Source organism: Puma concolor, chromosome D1 (assembly GCF_028749965.1).
Source record: "Puma concolor isolate L17-30 chromosome D1, mPumCon1.1.hap2, whole genome shotgun sequence".
NCBI classification, from domain to species: Eukaryota; Metazoa; Chordata; class Mammalia; order Carnivora; family Felidae; genus Puma; species Puma concolor.
The window spans coordinates 55,077,421-55,094,085 of NC_141676.1; the positions used below are offsets into that span (position 1 = coordinate 55,077,421).

At 34.4% G+C, this 16,665-nt stretch overlaps 1 pseudogene; it reads right to left on the minus strand.

Annotated features, from left to right (window-relative positions):
* Positions 1-4,301: 4,301 nt before the first annotated feature.
* On the minus strand, positions 4,302-5,241 carry LOC112864987 (olfactory receptor 52E4-like; annotated as a pseudogene).
* Positions 5,242-16,665: the final 11,424 nt, after the last annotated feature.

Genomic DNA, 16,665 nt, shown 5'->3' on the forward strand with positions numbered 1-16,665 from the left:
AGCAGGAAAAGACCTCTCTGACCTCAGCCGTAGCAATCTCTTACTCGACACATCCCCAAAGGCAAGGGAATTAAAAGCAAAAGTGAATTACTGGGACCTTATGAAGATCAAAAGCTTCTGCACAGCAAAGGAAACAACCAACAAAACTAAAAGGCAACCAACGGAATGGGAAAAGATATTTGCAAATGACATATCGGACAAAGGGCTAGTATCCAAAATCTATAAAGAGCTCACCAAACTCCACACCGGAAAAGCAAATAACCCAGTGAAGAAATGGGCAGAAAACATGAACAGACACTTCTCTAAAGAAGACATCCGGATGGCCAACAGGCACATGAAAAGATGTTCAGCGTCGCTCCTTATCAGGGAAATACAAATCAAAACCACACTCAGATATCACCTCACGCCAGTCAGAGTGGCCAAAATGAACAAATCAGGAGACTATAGATGCTGGAGAGGATGTGGAGAAACGGGAACCCTCTTGCACTGTTGGTGGGAATGCAAATTGGTGCAGGCGCTCTGGAAAGCAGTGTGGAGGTTCCTTAGAAAATTAAAAACAGACCTACCCTATGACCCAACAATAGCACTGCTAGGAATTTATCCAAGGGACACAGGAGTACTGATGCATAGGGGCACTTGTACCCCAATGTTCATAGCAGCACTCTCAACAATAGCCAAATTATGGAAAGAGCCTAAATGTCCATCAACTGATGAATGGATAAAGAAATTGTGGTTTATATACACAATGGAATTCTACGTGGCAATGAGAAAAAATGAAATATGGCCTTTTGTAGCAACGTGGATGGAACTGGAGAGTGTGATGCTAAGTGAAATAAGCCATACAGAGAAAGACAGATACCATATGGTTTCACTCTTATGTGGATCCTGAGAAACTTAACAGGAACCCATGGGGGAGGGGAAGGAAAAAAAAAAAAAAGGTTAGAGTGGGAGAGAGCCAAAGCATAAGAGACTGTTGAGAACTGAGAACAAACTAAGGGTTGATGGGGGGTGGGAGGGAGGAGAGGGTGGGTGATGGGTATTGAGGAGGGCACCTTTTGGGATGAGCACTGGGTGTTGTATGGAAACCAATTTGACAATAAATTTCATATATAAAAAAAAAAAAAGAAAAAAAAAAGAAAAGTGCATAGGAACAAACAAAAATGAAAATACAATGGTCCAAAATCTTTGGGATACAGCAAAAAAATTCTAACAGGGTAGTTTAGAGCAATACAGGCATACATCAAGAAGCAGGAAAAATCTCAAATAAACAGCCTAACCTTACACCTAAAGGAGCTAGAAAAAGAAGAACAAAAAAACACAAACCTAGCAAAATGAAGAAAATAATAAAGATTATACCAGAAAAAATTGACATAGGAACTAAGAAAATAATAGTTTCATTATTATTATTGAACTGTTGTTCAACGAAACCAATAGTTCTTTCTTTGAAAAGATCATTAAAATTGATAAATCTCTAGCCAGACTTATAAAGAGAAGAAATAAATCAAATAAACAAACTCACAAGTTAAAGAGACAAAATAATAACCAACACCACAGAAATACAAATGATTGTAAGAGAATATTATGACAACTATATGCCAATAAAGTAGACAACTAAGAATAAATGGATAAATTCCTAGAAACATATATCCTACCAAAACTAAAGCAGCAAGAAATAAAAAAAATATGAACAGACTTATTAGCAGCAAGGAGATTGAATCAGTAAAAGAAAACACATACAAACAAACAAAAACAAAACAAAACAAAACAAACAAAAGAAAACAATAAACAGAAGTCCAGAACCAGATGACATACTGTCAAGATGTTAGATCTTCCCAACTTGATGTATAGATTTCTTATAATCCCAATCAATATCCCAGGAAGTTACTTGTGTATACTGGAAAACTGATTTTATAGTTTATATGAAGTGGAACAAGAGCCCCAGAGTAGCCAATGCAATATTGAAGGAAAAGAACAAAGTTGGAGAAGTTACACTTCCTGACCTGAAGACTTACTATAAGTCCACAATAATTAAGACTGTATGGTATTGGTAAAAGAATAAATACATTGGTCAATGTAACAGAACAGTTCCAGAAATAGGTCCCCATAAATATAGTCAACACCTTTTTCAGTCAGTGTCTTTAATTTTTGGACATCATAATAGTGTGTTGTATGTCACTGAGATTTTAAATAGATTTCCTAATTACTAATGATACTGAGAATGTTTTATGCAGTGATTTTCAATCTGTATATACCTTTTGATGAAAAATTCACTAAAATATCTTTTCCAATTCTATTGAATGGTTAGTTTTCTTTATCTAATTTTGAAACTACTCTGTGTATACTAAATGAAAGTCCATTATCACATATTTAATTTGCAAAATTTTCTTGAACTCTGTAACCTGTGTTTGTATTCTCTTAATTGTATTTTGGAAAAACAAAAACTCTTAAATTTTATGAAATTCAGTTCAATAATTTAAAAAGTATATCTGATTATTATTCTTTAATATAATGTGTCCTAGAATTTTTTTTAATTTTAAGTTTTACATTTAAATTTATGATCCACTTTTACTTTATTTTTGTATGGGATGTAAGGTATAGTTTGGGGTGCATATTTTTGTATATGATCATCTAATTGTTCCAAATCTATCCATTTTGTATTGAATTACCTTATCATTTTGTTGAAAATCAACTAAGACTATATGTGCAGGTCTATTTGGGGGCTTCCTATGCTAATTTACTGATTAATTTTCATATCTTTATGCCACTAGCATTCTGTCTTTATTAAGTCCTCCAATTTTGTTAACATTGTTCAGTTACTTTACATTTCTATATAGATTTTAGAATCAGCTTTTCAATTTCTATAAGAAAAAGTCTGCTGGAAATTATATTGAAATGTGATTAAATCTATATATCAACTTGGAGAGAATAGAAATATTCACAATATCAAGACTTGGATATATGATGATTGTATATGTCTCCTTTTATATATGCCTTCAGTTTATCTTAGCAATACTTTTTAGTTATCTCTCTTCAGGTCTTACTTTTCTTTTTTAATCAAATGTGTCCCTAAATATTCTCTTTTTAGGCTATGGCAAGCAATATTTTTATTCAACTTTCTAATAGAATGACATTAAAATAAGAAATTTAACTGTTTGTATAGTAAACTTGTATCCTCTGAACTCGATAAACTCACATATTAGAGCTAGTAGGTTTAGTATGTTACATAAGATTTTCCTACATAGAAAAAAACAGATCATCAGGTAATTTCTTCCTAATATCAATTGTTTTTATTTCCTTTTACTTACCTTAATGCATTGGCTAGAATCCCCAGTACAGAAGCAAATAGACATTATAAGAACAGGCAGCCTTGTATTTTTTTATAAAAGAGACAAAATATTCAGTCTTTCTTCATTGTGATGTAATCTATCAAATTTCATAGGCTTCCTTTATCCTATTTGTAAGTTCCTTTCTCTTTCTAGTTTTCGGAAATTTTTATCAGGAATTCATGATGGATTTTGTCAAATGTTTTTATGCATTTATTAACATCACATGTAGTTACTTTTGTCTGAAATTATGGGGGGAAACATTAATTGATTTTTAAATGCAAAAATTTCCCCTGCATTTGTAAGATAAGTGCTTCTTGGTCATGATACAGGATAATGTTATATATCATTAAACTCAATTTGCATAATTTTGTTAATACTTTTTATAGCTGCATTTATGAAGGAATTTGATAACTAATTTTATTTTCATGAATGTTTTCCTCTGCCTTTGGTATCATTATAGAGATGGCAATATAGAATGGGTTCAACTCTTTAAGAAGATAAATTGAGTGATAATTAGCATGCACATTGCAATAACCCTCTGAGTGAAATTAAGAAATAGCTCCAAGATGAAAGTAACATTGGCAGACAAATAGGTAGTTGAAGGACATATTCTAAAATATTGATGCATGAATATTTCCAAAACTTGAAAAATTTTAGACCACCAAAATCTTCTTTTTTATCAAATTTGTACACAAATTTTACTGCTTGCATGTCCACATGCATTCAAGAATTTGATTACATCTTTTACAAGGCCCCACAATCTTCTCTCACCTTCAGTGAGAAACAGTAGTATATAATCTATTGAAAAAATGGAAATTACATAAAGGCACCAATGAGTGTGAGTTTAAGAGACTATAATAAAGGCTCAAGTAATGTCTGAATGACCTTTACATAATCCCAATTTGGGACACCCTGAGAGATGTACAAGTTGAAGGTTAGCCTAGAAGAATTTATTAATTTTTGAATACATTTGGGTCATTCTTTATTTACAAATATTTTCACAACTCAGTCCTGAATTTGCTTTGTCCTGATTCCATAAATGACTGGATTTAAACAAGGGGGAACAACCACATACAGATTGGCCAGAAGGATGTGGATGTAGCAAGGAATATTACTACCAAATCAGTGAGCCATAAAAGAGAAAAATGCTGGTGTGTAAAATGCTAAAATGACACAGACATGGGAGCCACATGTGCTGAGTGCTTTGAGTCTGGCATCCCTGGAAGGAAGGTGGAAAACAGCTCATAGGATCTGAACATAGGAGAGGGCAATAAGGATCAAGTCAGAAATCAGGGCAGCAATGGTATATAAGCCATAGATGATGTTGACCCTTATGTTAGCACAGGAAAGATGCACGATTCCCATGTGTTCACAGTAGGTGTGAGGAATAATGTAGTATCCACAAAAGGGCAACCATTTGAGAAGAGGGCAGAAAGGGATGACAAGAAGGACTGGCCTCCCCACTACAACAGAGGCCATGATGGCTACCACTCTGTTGGTGAGAATAGTGGTATATGTCAGTAGATAACAAATGGCAACAAAGCAGTCAGTTGCCATGCCAGCAGTACAACGGATTCCATGCCAGTGTAGGTATGGATAAAGAACATTTGGATGAAGCAGCCTTCAAATTTTATCTCCCTGAAGTTGAACCAGAAGATAGCATCTTGGGAATGGTAGAAGTGGAGAGGCCTAGATCAATAAAGGAGAGAAGAGCCAAAAATTAGAACATGGGTTGATGAAGACTCTGCTCAGTCTTGATCACAACCAGGATTGTGACATTTCCCACAAGTGCTATCAGATAAACAACAAAGAAAGGGAAAGCAATCCAGATATGGAAAGCTTCCAGGCCAGGTATACCCAGCAGAAGGAAGGCAGAGGGATTTGAAGCAGTGTCATTGACAGAAGACATCCTGCTGAGAACTGTTGGAAAATATTCTATGGTCTTCTTCAGTATTTCTGGGGAGACATAAGGCAATATATGGTGTTTGGGTATCACTATATATAGTAGCATACCAATTAGACACTTAAAATCATAATGGAAAGTCATTTGAGGACAATTGACTATTAAATTCAAATTACTGACTATCCCACTTAATATTCCATGGGAACTGTGGAAGTTAGAAACAGTCTTTTCTGGTGGTAGTGTGGTGTAGTGATCCATGATCATCTTTAGCTCATTCTTTTGTGAAATCCTCATCTATATTCACTAGTACCAGCTGAAAACGCTGCCAGTAAGCAAAACTTGTATTACATTTTCAAGTTACTTTGATTAGTTGAGTGGAAACATAAGAGAAAACTACAGTATGTTGTGAAAAACTACAATATGTTGAGGAATTGGAATGGGAAGAAACTTTGGATATGAGGATCGAGAATGTCTACATATAAGGCTTATTTACCTGTCATAGTCCCTTCTTTGTTAAGTGTTACTTTTCCCTTTATTTGCTTTAATGAGACTGTGTTTGTGTATATATATATATATATATATATATATATATATATCTTTTTTTTTTTTTTTAATTTTTGGGACAGAGAGAGACAGAGCATGAACAGGGGAGGAGCAGAGAGAGAGGGAGACACAGAATCGGAAACAAGCTCCAGGCTCTGAGCCATCAGCCCAGAGCCCGACGCGGGGCTCGAACTCACGGACCGCGAGATTGTGACCTGGCTGAAGTTGGACGCTTAACCGACTGCGCCACCCAGGCGCCTGTATGTATATATCTTTTAATAAAATGGTGCTTTTATGCTATGGTTGGTGAATTTATTATTAGTATTTTTCTACTTTTACAGTAAAAAAATTCACCACATAAACAACTCAAAGAAAAGATAATTTTAAAACAAGTAAAAACTAGTAATTAAATTTAGCATCCATATATGATACTTTAAAAAAGAAAGTTTAAGCAAATTAGGCAAAAACTAGAAGTGGTTCAATTTAGTGAAAGGAATATATGAAAAATCTGCAGCTAATATCATACTGAATGGTGAAACACAGAAAGATTTGTTTCTAAGATTGGGAATAAGACAAACATATCGACTGGCATCAATTATATTAATATTTTACTGGAGGTTCCAACAAGGTCAATATATCAAGAAAAAATAAATAAAAAGACAGTAAGATTGGAATGAAAGAAGCCAACTTTGCAATTCATAAGTCACATGAACACTTAGATAGAAATCAAAGAATTTTTTTTTTTAATTTTTTTTTTTAACGTTTATTTATTTTTTTGGGACAGAGAGAGACAGAGCATGAACGGGGGAGGGGCAGAGAGAGAGGGAGACACAGAATCAGAAACAGGCTCCAGGCTCTGAGCCATCAGCCCAGAGCCCGACGCGGGGCTCGAACTCACGGACCGCGAGATCGTGACCTGGCTGAAGTCGGACACTTAACCGACTGCGCCACCCAGGCGCCCCAGAAATCAAAGAATTTAAAACCATTGAGCTTATCAATCAGGTATAGAATCAATACTTTTCTATATACTGTTAGCAAACAATGAGAAATTAAAATTTAAGTTAGAATTCTGTGAAAATTCATACTACCACTTACAGTGGCATCAAAAGCATGGAGTAGTTAGCCATAAGCACTTAAAATTATAAAACATGACAGTAATTAAAAAGACCTAAAAAAGTTTTAAAAGTGGTTTGAAAGACTGAAATATGTTAAGATGTCAGTTCTTCCTAAGTTGCTTAATAAAACAACTTCAATCAATAACCAAGAAATTTAAACTCATTCTAAAATAATTATATGAATACCCTAAATTCATTGGAAAAAGAATAACAAAACATCGGAACTTAAAATAAAAGACTTCAAACTTTAAACAGTATAGTAAGTCATTATGATAACGGACAAATAGATAGGGAGTGCTTAATAGAAAGAACAGAATAGACATATTTTACATCCTCAGTCAAATGTTCTAAAGTGACCAGTGTAGTAATTCAGTGAAGATAGCACAGTTTCTTATACCAATAATTCTGGTGCAACTGAATATATATTTTATATATATATATATATATATGTGTGTGTGTACACACATACACACACACACAGACACACACACACAGAACCTTGATTCCAACTTCACAACAAAATCAAATATTAATTACATTTCTAAAATAGAACTAAGTATTAAAAACAAAACAAAACTCCAATTTTAACATGTGTGAAATCAAAGGAAGAAGAGTATCTTTGCAACCCAGTAGGAAGTAATATTTTTTTAGAACACAAAAGCAATAACCATAAGAAAATAGCCTTGTTACATGTTATTAAATTTTGAAATTTACTGTTAAGTGGACTTAGAGGACAAAGACTGGGAGAAAGCATTCACAATCCCTTACTTCTGTAAGAGAATTTGTGTTAGGAACATACGACAATGCTTATAACTAACAAAATAAGAAAACAAGCAATGGGAAAAGGAGAGACCTACACTGGCACTTAGCAGAGAAAAATATACAAATGACACTGAATGTCTCAAAATCAGGCTTCAGGAATTGTACATTAAAACTAACATGACATCTTGTTACATACCTACTAGAATGGCCAAAATTAAAAAGCACAATACCAAATTTTGGCAAGGATGTGGAGCAACAGATTCTCCTAATTACCTATGACTGAACTCCGAAGAGCTTACTCAAGGTGAGGAAAGCATATGTCCACACAAAGACTTGTATAAGAATGTTTGTAGCGGCTTTATCCACAACTGCCCTGTGTGGAAACAACACAAATACTCATCAACAGTGGATAGACAAATCAATTTTGGAATGTTTACCCAATGAAATTCTACTCAGCAATAAAAATGGATTCACTCTATGTGCAACAACATAGATGACTCTATATCATTATATTGAGCTATCGACTGCTACTAGTTACTAAAGAGTACTAATTACATAATTTCATTTATATGAAGATCCAGAGCATACAAAGAAAATGGGTACCTAGTTGGCTCAGTCAATGGAGCCTGCGGCTCTTGATCTCTGGGTTGTGAGTTTGAGCCCCATCTTGGGTGTAGAGACTACTTAAAAATAAAATCTTTAAAAAAATGGGTACTGAAAATATCCATTCACTGGTTGCCTGAGGATTGAAATGGGTCACAGATGGATTAGGAAGGAACAAAGAGGATTTTTTGAGGTGATAGAAAAATATTATATCTTTATAAAGGTGTGGGATATATAGGTATATCCTTTTTCAAAACTGTACAGATAAGACTTGTATATTTAAACACATGCAAATTTTACTTTAAAAAATCAAATCCAAGCCTGGAGAGAATAGAATGTTTACAGTTGTTGACATTGTATGATGAGAGCATTATGCATTTGTGTTCATCTGTAGATGTTTGAAATGCTCCATAATTAAATGGTTTGATACATAAAACTAGTGAAAATAAGTGCCATCTTTTTATGAAGTATGGTATCATTTGCTTTAATAGAATATTCTGTTTTGGAGCTTATTTTATTTTATTTTATTTTATTTTATTTTTTTAAGTTTATTTATTTTGAGAGAGAGAGAGGGAGAGAGTGAGACGGAGGGAGGGACAGAGAGAAGGAGAGACAGAATCTCAAGCGGCCCTGTGTCATCAGTGCAGAGACCTATGTGGGGCTCAAACTCACAAATTGTGAGATCATGACATGAGCAGAGATCAAGATTCAGACACTTAACCAACTCAGCCTCCAGGGTGCCCCTGGAGCTTATTTTAAATACAGAATTATTTACCTCAATTAATACAGAGCTAAAAATCTTAAAATCCAACTAAAATATTTCACAGCCCTACTCAGGGAGCATAAAATAAAATAAATAACCTATCTTAAGGTTATGATTTTGTTTGGAATAGAACTTAACATTTATTCCTGATATTTTCGTTTTTATTCATACTCATACATAAGCTTTTAAGTCAAATGCTAACCATGGTATATTCTTTATGATTATTTGCAAAAGTTCACTGATGATCAAAATTACTCTGAATAATGACATCCGATGGGAAGTATACAACCACACAGCATGCTAGCAGTATATCTGAGGATGTGCCTTAACTATTCCCTCTGAGCTTTCTTAAATGTATCATTTGTTTTGCTAGTAGTATGGTATTTTTGTGCCCTACTAAAATTGTTCAAACATCTTCCTGAACACACTCAATCAAATTTCATATTACTCTATTATTAAAATTCAAACTTATTTTAGGAAGCCAGAGCCTTCATCAACTGGGAATGTACCAATTGAGATGGCCTTTGGGATGTATATTTTTCTCTACTTCAGATATGTACATAGCTATTGTTCTGCTTTATTTGACTGACTTTATGCCAGCAAAAGTCAATCAAAGAAAATAATACTTACCAAACACTGTACTTGATGCTTTATAAATATTCTCATTCAAATTTCAAAACAACTCTCTGAGGTAGATGCTGTTATAGCAGATTTAAAGTCAAATTTAGTATAAATCTGTATAAAGTATAAAACCAAGTATAAAGCTAAGGTTAGCAGAGTCTAAGGCATTTGTCTTAGATAACTCATAAACATAAGTTGTATGATTAGAAATTGAGTACGTGTCTCTCTCCCTGTTACTAAATTCACCTTGAGCAATAGTGTTTTTGCTAAGGTAAATATAGAAGTATTTATAGAGGTAAATTTATAAGTTAAAAAGAAAATAAATCTTCTATTTAAAACTGTACAGCTATTTAAAGCCTATAGATCCATGAAAGTTACTTTATATAGTAAAGTATGGAAATTACTTTATATAGTAAAATATTCATTTTTTCTTCCTGTTTTATTTTCTGTAGTGTTTAACAGTCAGACAATAAAATAAAAAAGATAATGTGTGTTCTTCAAGAATAAGAAGAAAGAGGTTGACAATTTAGACCATTAATCATCTGATCTAAACTTGGTGGGGGTGCAGGGTGTTCCCAGGGCCAGGAAGAGCTAAGACTGGAAGGAAAGAAAAGCCTGAGGATTTCAGTGGACCTTGGCAACTAGAGCAATGAAAATATGCTGACTTTTTGGGGGAGGGGAAGGGTTACACAAAGCAAAGGCAAGTGAATTTCAGGGAGCTATTTTTGGCTAGGAAAAGGTGTTGGAATTAAAACATGGCAAATAGGACCTGCCATTCTCTAAGACTGTATCTCAACTCTATTTGTTGTTGTGCTGATGATACCTGGTAATCATGCTGATGATCTGGTAATAAGTACATCCATTTGAAACTGGAAATTTCAGTGGTTTAAAGTTTAATTAAAGAGAATCATAAATGTGAAGGTCAGACTTTTGAGGCTACTTGGTGAAAGCTTCTTTTCTGTTAACATCCAGAGAGAAAGTCAGTCCTCTCCTTTGTATCTATGGTTTTGCAACCATTTCCATGGTTCTGGGTTCTGATCACTCACCCAGGCTAACATTTGCAGCGAAGTCCACCATACCATAGAGTGCCTGGGTGCTTGCTTTCTGTGGGGCAGCTGAAAATAAAGGGCCCTTTCATCTGTGATATATCTGTAAATGGTACTACCTGGCACAACTTCCCAAAACTCTCCTCAGTGTCTACTTGTGCTGAACTGCCCTGCCTATCTCAACTTTTTCATAGGAGACCTTCCACAAGTATAAAAATATAACCTGGGCTACCTTCCCAAGGACAATGTTCTGCCTCTTGCAGTACCAGGCTGGCCTTCCTGCCCAAGATCCCCTACCAGTAAAATTATACATTATATGGTTATTTTTTTATAATTAATGAACCAATATTAACTAAAGTTCATATTTTATTAAAGTTCATATGTTACTCAGATTCCCTTAGTTGTACCTGGATACCAAGTTACAGTTACTAGTGATACCTAGTTAGTTCTGTTAGGTTCTCTTGACAGTGACAGTTACTACTCAGGTTTTTCTTAATTTTGATGACTTTACAGTTTTTAGAAGTACTAGTTAGGTTTTTGTAAAATATCCCCTGATTGAGATTAGTATGATTATCTGCTCCATGATTAGACTAAAGTTATATTATTGGAGAAGATCGATGAGGTATACTATTACTTATGTCAAAACATATCAAGGGTATATACTATCAACATAGTTTATCACTATTGATATTAAGCTTCATCACCTGGCTGAGGATGTGTTTGTCAGGATTCTCTCTCTCTCCCCCATTTCCAAGTTTACTCTGGCAGTAAGTTGCAATGTGTAGCCCACAAATTAAACAGTGAGTAGTTACGCTCCACCTCCTTTAGAATGGAGCATCCTCATAATATTGTTTGGGAATATTTTGCATGAGAATTAATCTAGTCCCTTAGTTGTTTATGTATTCAATCATTTATTTTTATCAGTACGGCTCTAATATTTATTTTATACTTTAGACCGTAATCCAATACTACTTTATTTTTTCACACTGACCAGCTTTGGCTATTAGGAACTCTTTCAGTTGACTCCTGTGTCCCTTTGACTTAACCTCACAATTGTGTGGGGTTTTTTTTTGGGGGGGGAGGGTCACCTCCTTACTTTTGGGACCATAAATTGCTACAGGTGTATCCTCTATATCACCTGCCCCAATCTTAGATTGTGATATTTCTCCAAGGATTACTGATTCCTTTAATTGGATAATGTTACTGGAAACAAAGTTTTGGTGCTGGGTGTGCTTTGCTACTGGACTGTCATTGGTTTAAGACCCTCTCAGCTGGCAGAGCAAGGAAATATATATGTGTATCCTAGCCTGTGTGTATGTACACACATATATAAATATCCATCATCTATTTATCTATCATCTTTCTGTCATCTGTTGTCTATCTAATACTAAACATAGTAATGGCTAACTCTAATCTGTCACCATGAGAAGTATTCTAGTATCCCTTCATGTTTCTCTGTAAACTGCCATTCCAAAACTGAGAAACCTGGTCCCCACTATATGCCCTACAGTTACATAATTGTTCAATAACACTATGCATATGTAGCTGTATTAGAATTGTTAACCTATAACCCTATGGGGAAAAATTATCCACTAGAATACAATGCTGTATGTATAGGTCTTTTGCTTTTAGTCTCACAGACTCCACTCATTTCCCGAGTTAGGTTAAAACATTTTCCCCATCCATTTTAGTGAGGTTTTTCCCTACATTTTTAATACACAGTGTTTCTCATATTTTTGTATTTCATCATGGATTCCCCTGAACTCCTTGTTGATTTTTTAAAATTTGCATACATTAAGATCATCTTTTGTGTTCTAAAATTCTAAGAGTTTTGCCAAATGCCTATCATAACCCACCTTTATAGTATCATATAGAACCTAAAACCTTCCATGTGCTTCACATATTCAACATCTCCCCACTCTTGCTCCTCCTGGGATGCATGGATATGTTTGTGGTCTCGATAGCTTTGCTTTTTCGTAATATAATTTCACTAGAGTCACCCAATATAAAGCCCTTTCAGATTCACTTCATTTACTTCAGAATATGCATTTAAGATTCATTTGTGTTTTTTTCATTTTTTGGTATCTTATTAATGCTGAATATATCCATTGTAGGAGGTACTACAGTTTGGATATTCATTTACCTATTGAAAGGCATCTTGGTTACTTCTAATTCTTTATGAATAAAGTTGCTGTAAGTATCCATGTGCAGGTTTATGTGTGGACATAGTTTTCAAACCCATTGGGTAAATTCTTTGGAATGTAATTGTGAATCACATGGTAAGACTATATTCAGCTTTGTAAGAAACTTCCATATTTTTTCTTTTTTAAATAATTTTTTAATGTTTACTTTTATTTTTGAGACAGAGTGCTAGTAGGGGAGGGACAGAGAGAGAAAAGGAGACATAGAATCTAAGCAGGTTCCAGGCTCCAAGCTGTCAGCACAGAGCCCAATGTGGACCTCAAACTCACGAATGGAGAGATCATGACCTGAGCTGAAGTTGAACACTTAACCGACTGAGCCATTCAGACATCCCTCCATATGTTTTTCTAAAGTGACTGTGTCAGTTTGCATTTCCACCAAAAATGAGTGAAAAGTTCTCTTGCTTTCTTTGCACCCTGACCTACCTTTGATATTCCTTTATTTTTAATTTTAGCCATTGTGTGAAGTGGAATCTTATTGCATTTTTTAATTTGTAATTCCTTAATGGAAAAATATGCTGAGCATCTTTTCATGTGTTTATTTTCAATCTGTATATTCTATTTGTGGGGTGTCTGGACAAAATTTTTACTCAAGCTTTAACTGGGTTATTAATTACTTTTTAAATTTACATATGTTTTAGTTCTAGGTTTTAATTTTTTTAATCAAATTGACGGAGCTCTCCTTTATTCCTTGTTTGCTTCATATTTTTATTATAAATATGTGCTGTTGCCATTTAAAAAAAATTTTTCCTTTAACCATTTATATGATCGATATGATTTTTCTTCTGTAGGCTGATGTTCTAGGCTACATTGTTTTCTGAATATTAAATCAGTTTTATATACCAAAAATAGACACCATTTGGTCATGTTGTATAGTTATTTTGATAAATTATTAGCTTAAATTTACTAACATTTCATTGAGGATTTTTTCATCTGTTCATGAGATATAAGTTTGAGAAATGGTCTATATATATTTTTGGACATCTTTAACTGACTTTGGTGTTAGGATATGTCCAGCTTCCTAAAATGAGTCAATATTCTTTATGATTCTATAATCTGGAAGTGATTTTAGAGGATTGACATAATTTCTTTAGTGTTCAGAAGAATTCATCAGTGAAACGATCAGAACCTGATTTTGGGGGGAAGGTTATTAATTAATGATGAAATTTATTTAATAAGCAGAGATATCTAGAAATTTAGAACTGTAAATTTTCTTCTGTGAGCTTTATATCATTTATATATATTCAGTTGACTATTGAGCAACATGAATTTGAACTGCATGAGTCCATGTGGATTTTTTTGTAAACACAGTACAATACTGTAAATATATTTTCTCTTCCTTATGATTTTATTAATAACACTCGCTTTTCTCTAGCTTACTTTATTGTAAGAATACAGTAGATAAAACATATATAAAATATGCTTTAATTGTTTATATTATTGGCAAGTCTTCAAGTCAACAGTGGGCTGTTAGTAGTTAAGTTTTGGGGGAGTCAAAAGTCATAAGTGGATTTTCAACTGCATTGGTGTGGGGGGGCACAGTGCTTGATCCCCAACAACATAGGGGTTAGGGGCACTGACCTATATATAGTGTTTAAATATATTTTTAGTGTTGTTGCCACTAAACACTGCTTAGCTTTTAGTTGTAGTGCATGGAATTTATATCAAGAAAAGTTAGGGGATGATTTGAGACAATGAATATTATGACTATAAAAGACACAGTTAGGACATGAAGATAAAGAAACCATTAAAATTTTAATAGAGAACATCACTACTTACAGATTAGCATATCTGAATCCTGTTAATCAGACCAACTGGAAATATGTATGAACTTTCCCTCAAAAGGTAGGACATTGAATTTAGTTTCTTTAGGAAATCATGTTGGTAATCCTGTGTGGCTTTGAAGATAGGGGGTCATGTATTGAATGGAGATTTAAAATCAACTGATAAAAATAAAAATGTATAAATGTAAAGAAATCAATTTTTATTTTATTTTGTTTGTTTTTTTTGGTTTTTGGTTTTTGTTTTAAGTAGGCTTCATGCTCAGCATGGAGCCCAGTGTGGGGCTTGAACTCACAACCCTGAGATCAAGACCTGAACTGAGATAAAAAATTGGACACTTAACTGACTGAACCACCCAGGCACCCCTGTATTTTATTCTTAAATATTATTAAATTTGATCTGTATTTAAAATGAGATGCAACATTCAAATAAAGAAAACACAGGGAAGAATGCTTTTGGGTTCACTTTTGACAAAAGAGGACATCAAAAACTCAGAATGTGCATCTTTCTATACCTAAGAGAAAAGAGCATTTAACGTGCTCACAGGAAATAAATTCTTCAGATAATCATATTTAGATACCCCTGTGTCATCGTCCATTAACTCCTTTCAGAAACTGTTTACCGAAGTCCATGTTCCTTGCTGAAATATAATCTTTCATACTTCCAAATCCTGAAGATACATGTTCTGGCTCAGTCACATTGCAAAGTTGTACAATCATTTTCATACCATCACATAGTAAACATGCCATCAGGAAATTAGTTTCTAGGCTCCTGAACAGTCATTTCTATGTTCTATTTCATTATTTTTATGCACACATCAGTTTCTGCTCACAACAAATTCAAGAAGAATAATAAAAAGATATTTGATCCTTAGGAGTCATAGAGGAGATATGTCCCCATAAGATTACACAAAATACTTGTAAATATATCCAGAAAATTCTTGTAAAGTAAGTGACTGAAAATTTAATCTCTACCTGAACTTGTCTAAGATTCATCTACTTTTGCAAAGCATCAAGTCCCAAAGGATGCATGTATGTTGCATTCCACAAATAAAGAGGGATTTGGAGAGGACAAAGCGGTCCTATGGATAACAGGTTGCCTAAATACACTTCACACACACACGCACCACACTCCCAAGGAAAAATTCTGATTAAATATGACTCAAAACCACTGTTAGAATTTTATACACTCAAGCTTCTCTTAAAAACAAGAGTTTCATCCTTTAACACAAGTATTGTTTTCAGGTACTTTCACTTCATGATTCTCTATAAAGGTAGGAGGTGGTATACTGAGGGCACATAGTGCCTACAGGTTTTCATGAAGAATAAGGAAGAAGGTGCTGAAATGAAAGGTGAAAACCCGAGACACTTTTTTTAACTGCACGAAGTATCCCAGTAGTGTCCTCAGAGAAATCAGATACAAAGTTTTTAACTGAGCAATCTATGAAGATCTTTCTTATTTTATATTCAAATTTAGTTATTGTTTTTTCTGAGAAAGCAAAGCAGTTGACAGAAACTGACTGTGCCCAGCTGGAATACTATCCTATTTTCAAATACAGAGAGATAGAGGTTCACTAAATCTCCCTAGTTAAAAGGGAAGGGGCTTTGAGTGCGATGTTTGCCCTACTGTAATGGAACCCTATGGTCAGAAGAATATGCATTCAACACCAATATGGAGAGAAGGTATTGAGATTAAAGAACAGACAGCATTCTCCAAAGTTTGTAACTTTAGGATCTTCAGGATCTTTTTTTTTTTTTTTTTTAATTTTTTTTTTCAACGTTTATTTATTTTTTTGGGGACAGAGAGAGACAGGGCATGAACGGGGGGAGGGGCAGAGAGAGAGGGAGACACAGAATCGGAAACAGGCTCCAGGCTCCGAGACATCAGCCCAGAGCCTGACGCGGGGCTCGAACTCACGGACCACGAGATCGTGACCTGGCTGAAGTCGGACGCTTAACCGACTGCGCCATCCAGGCGCCCCTTCAGGGTCTTTTGATAAG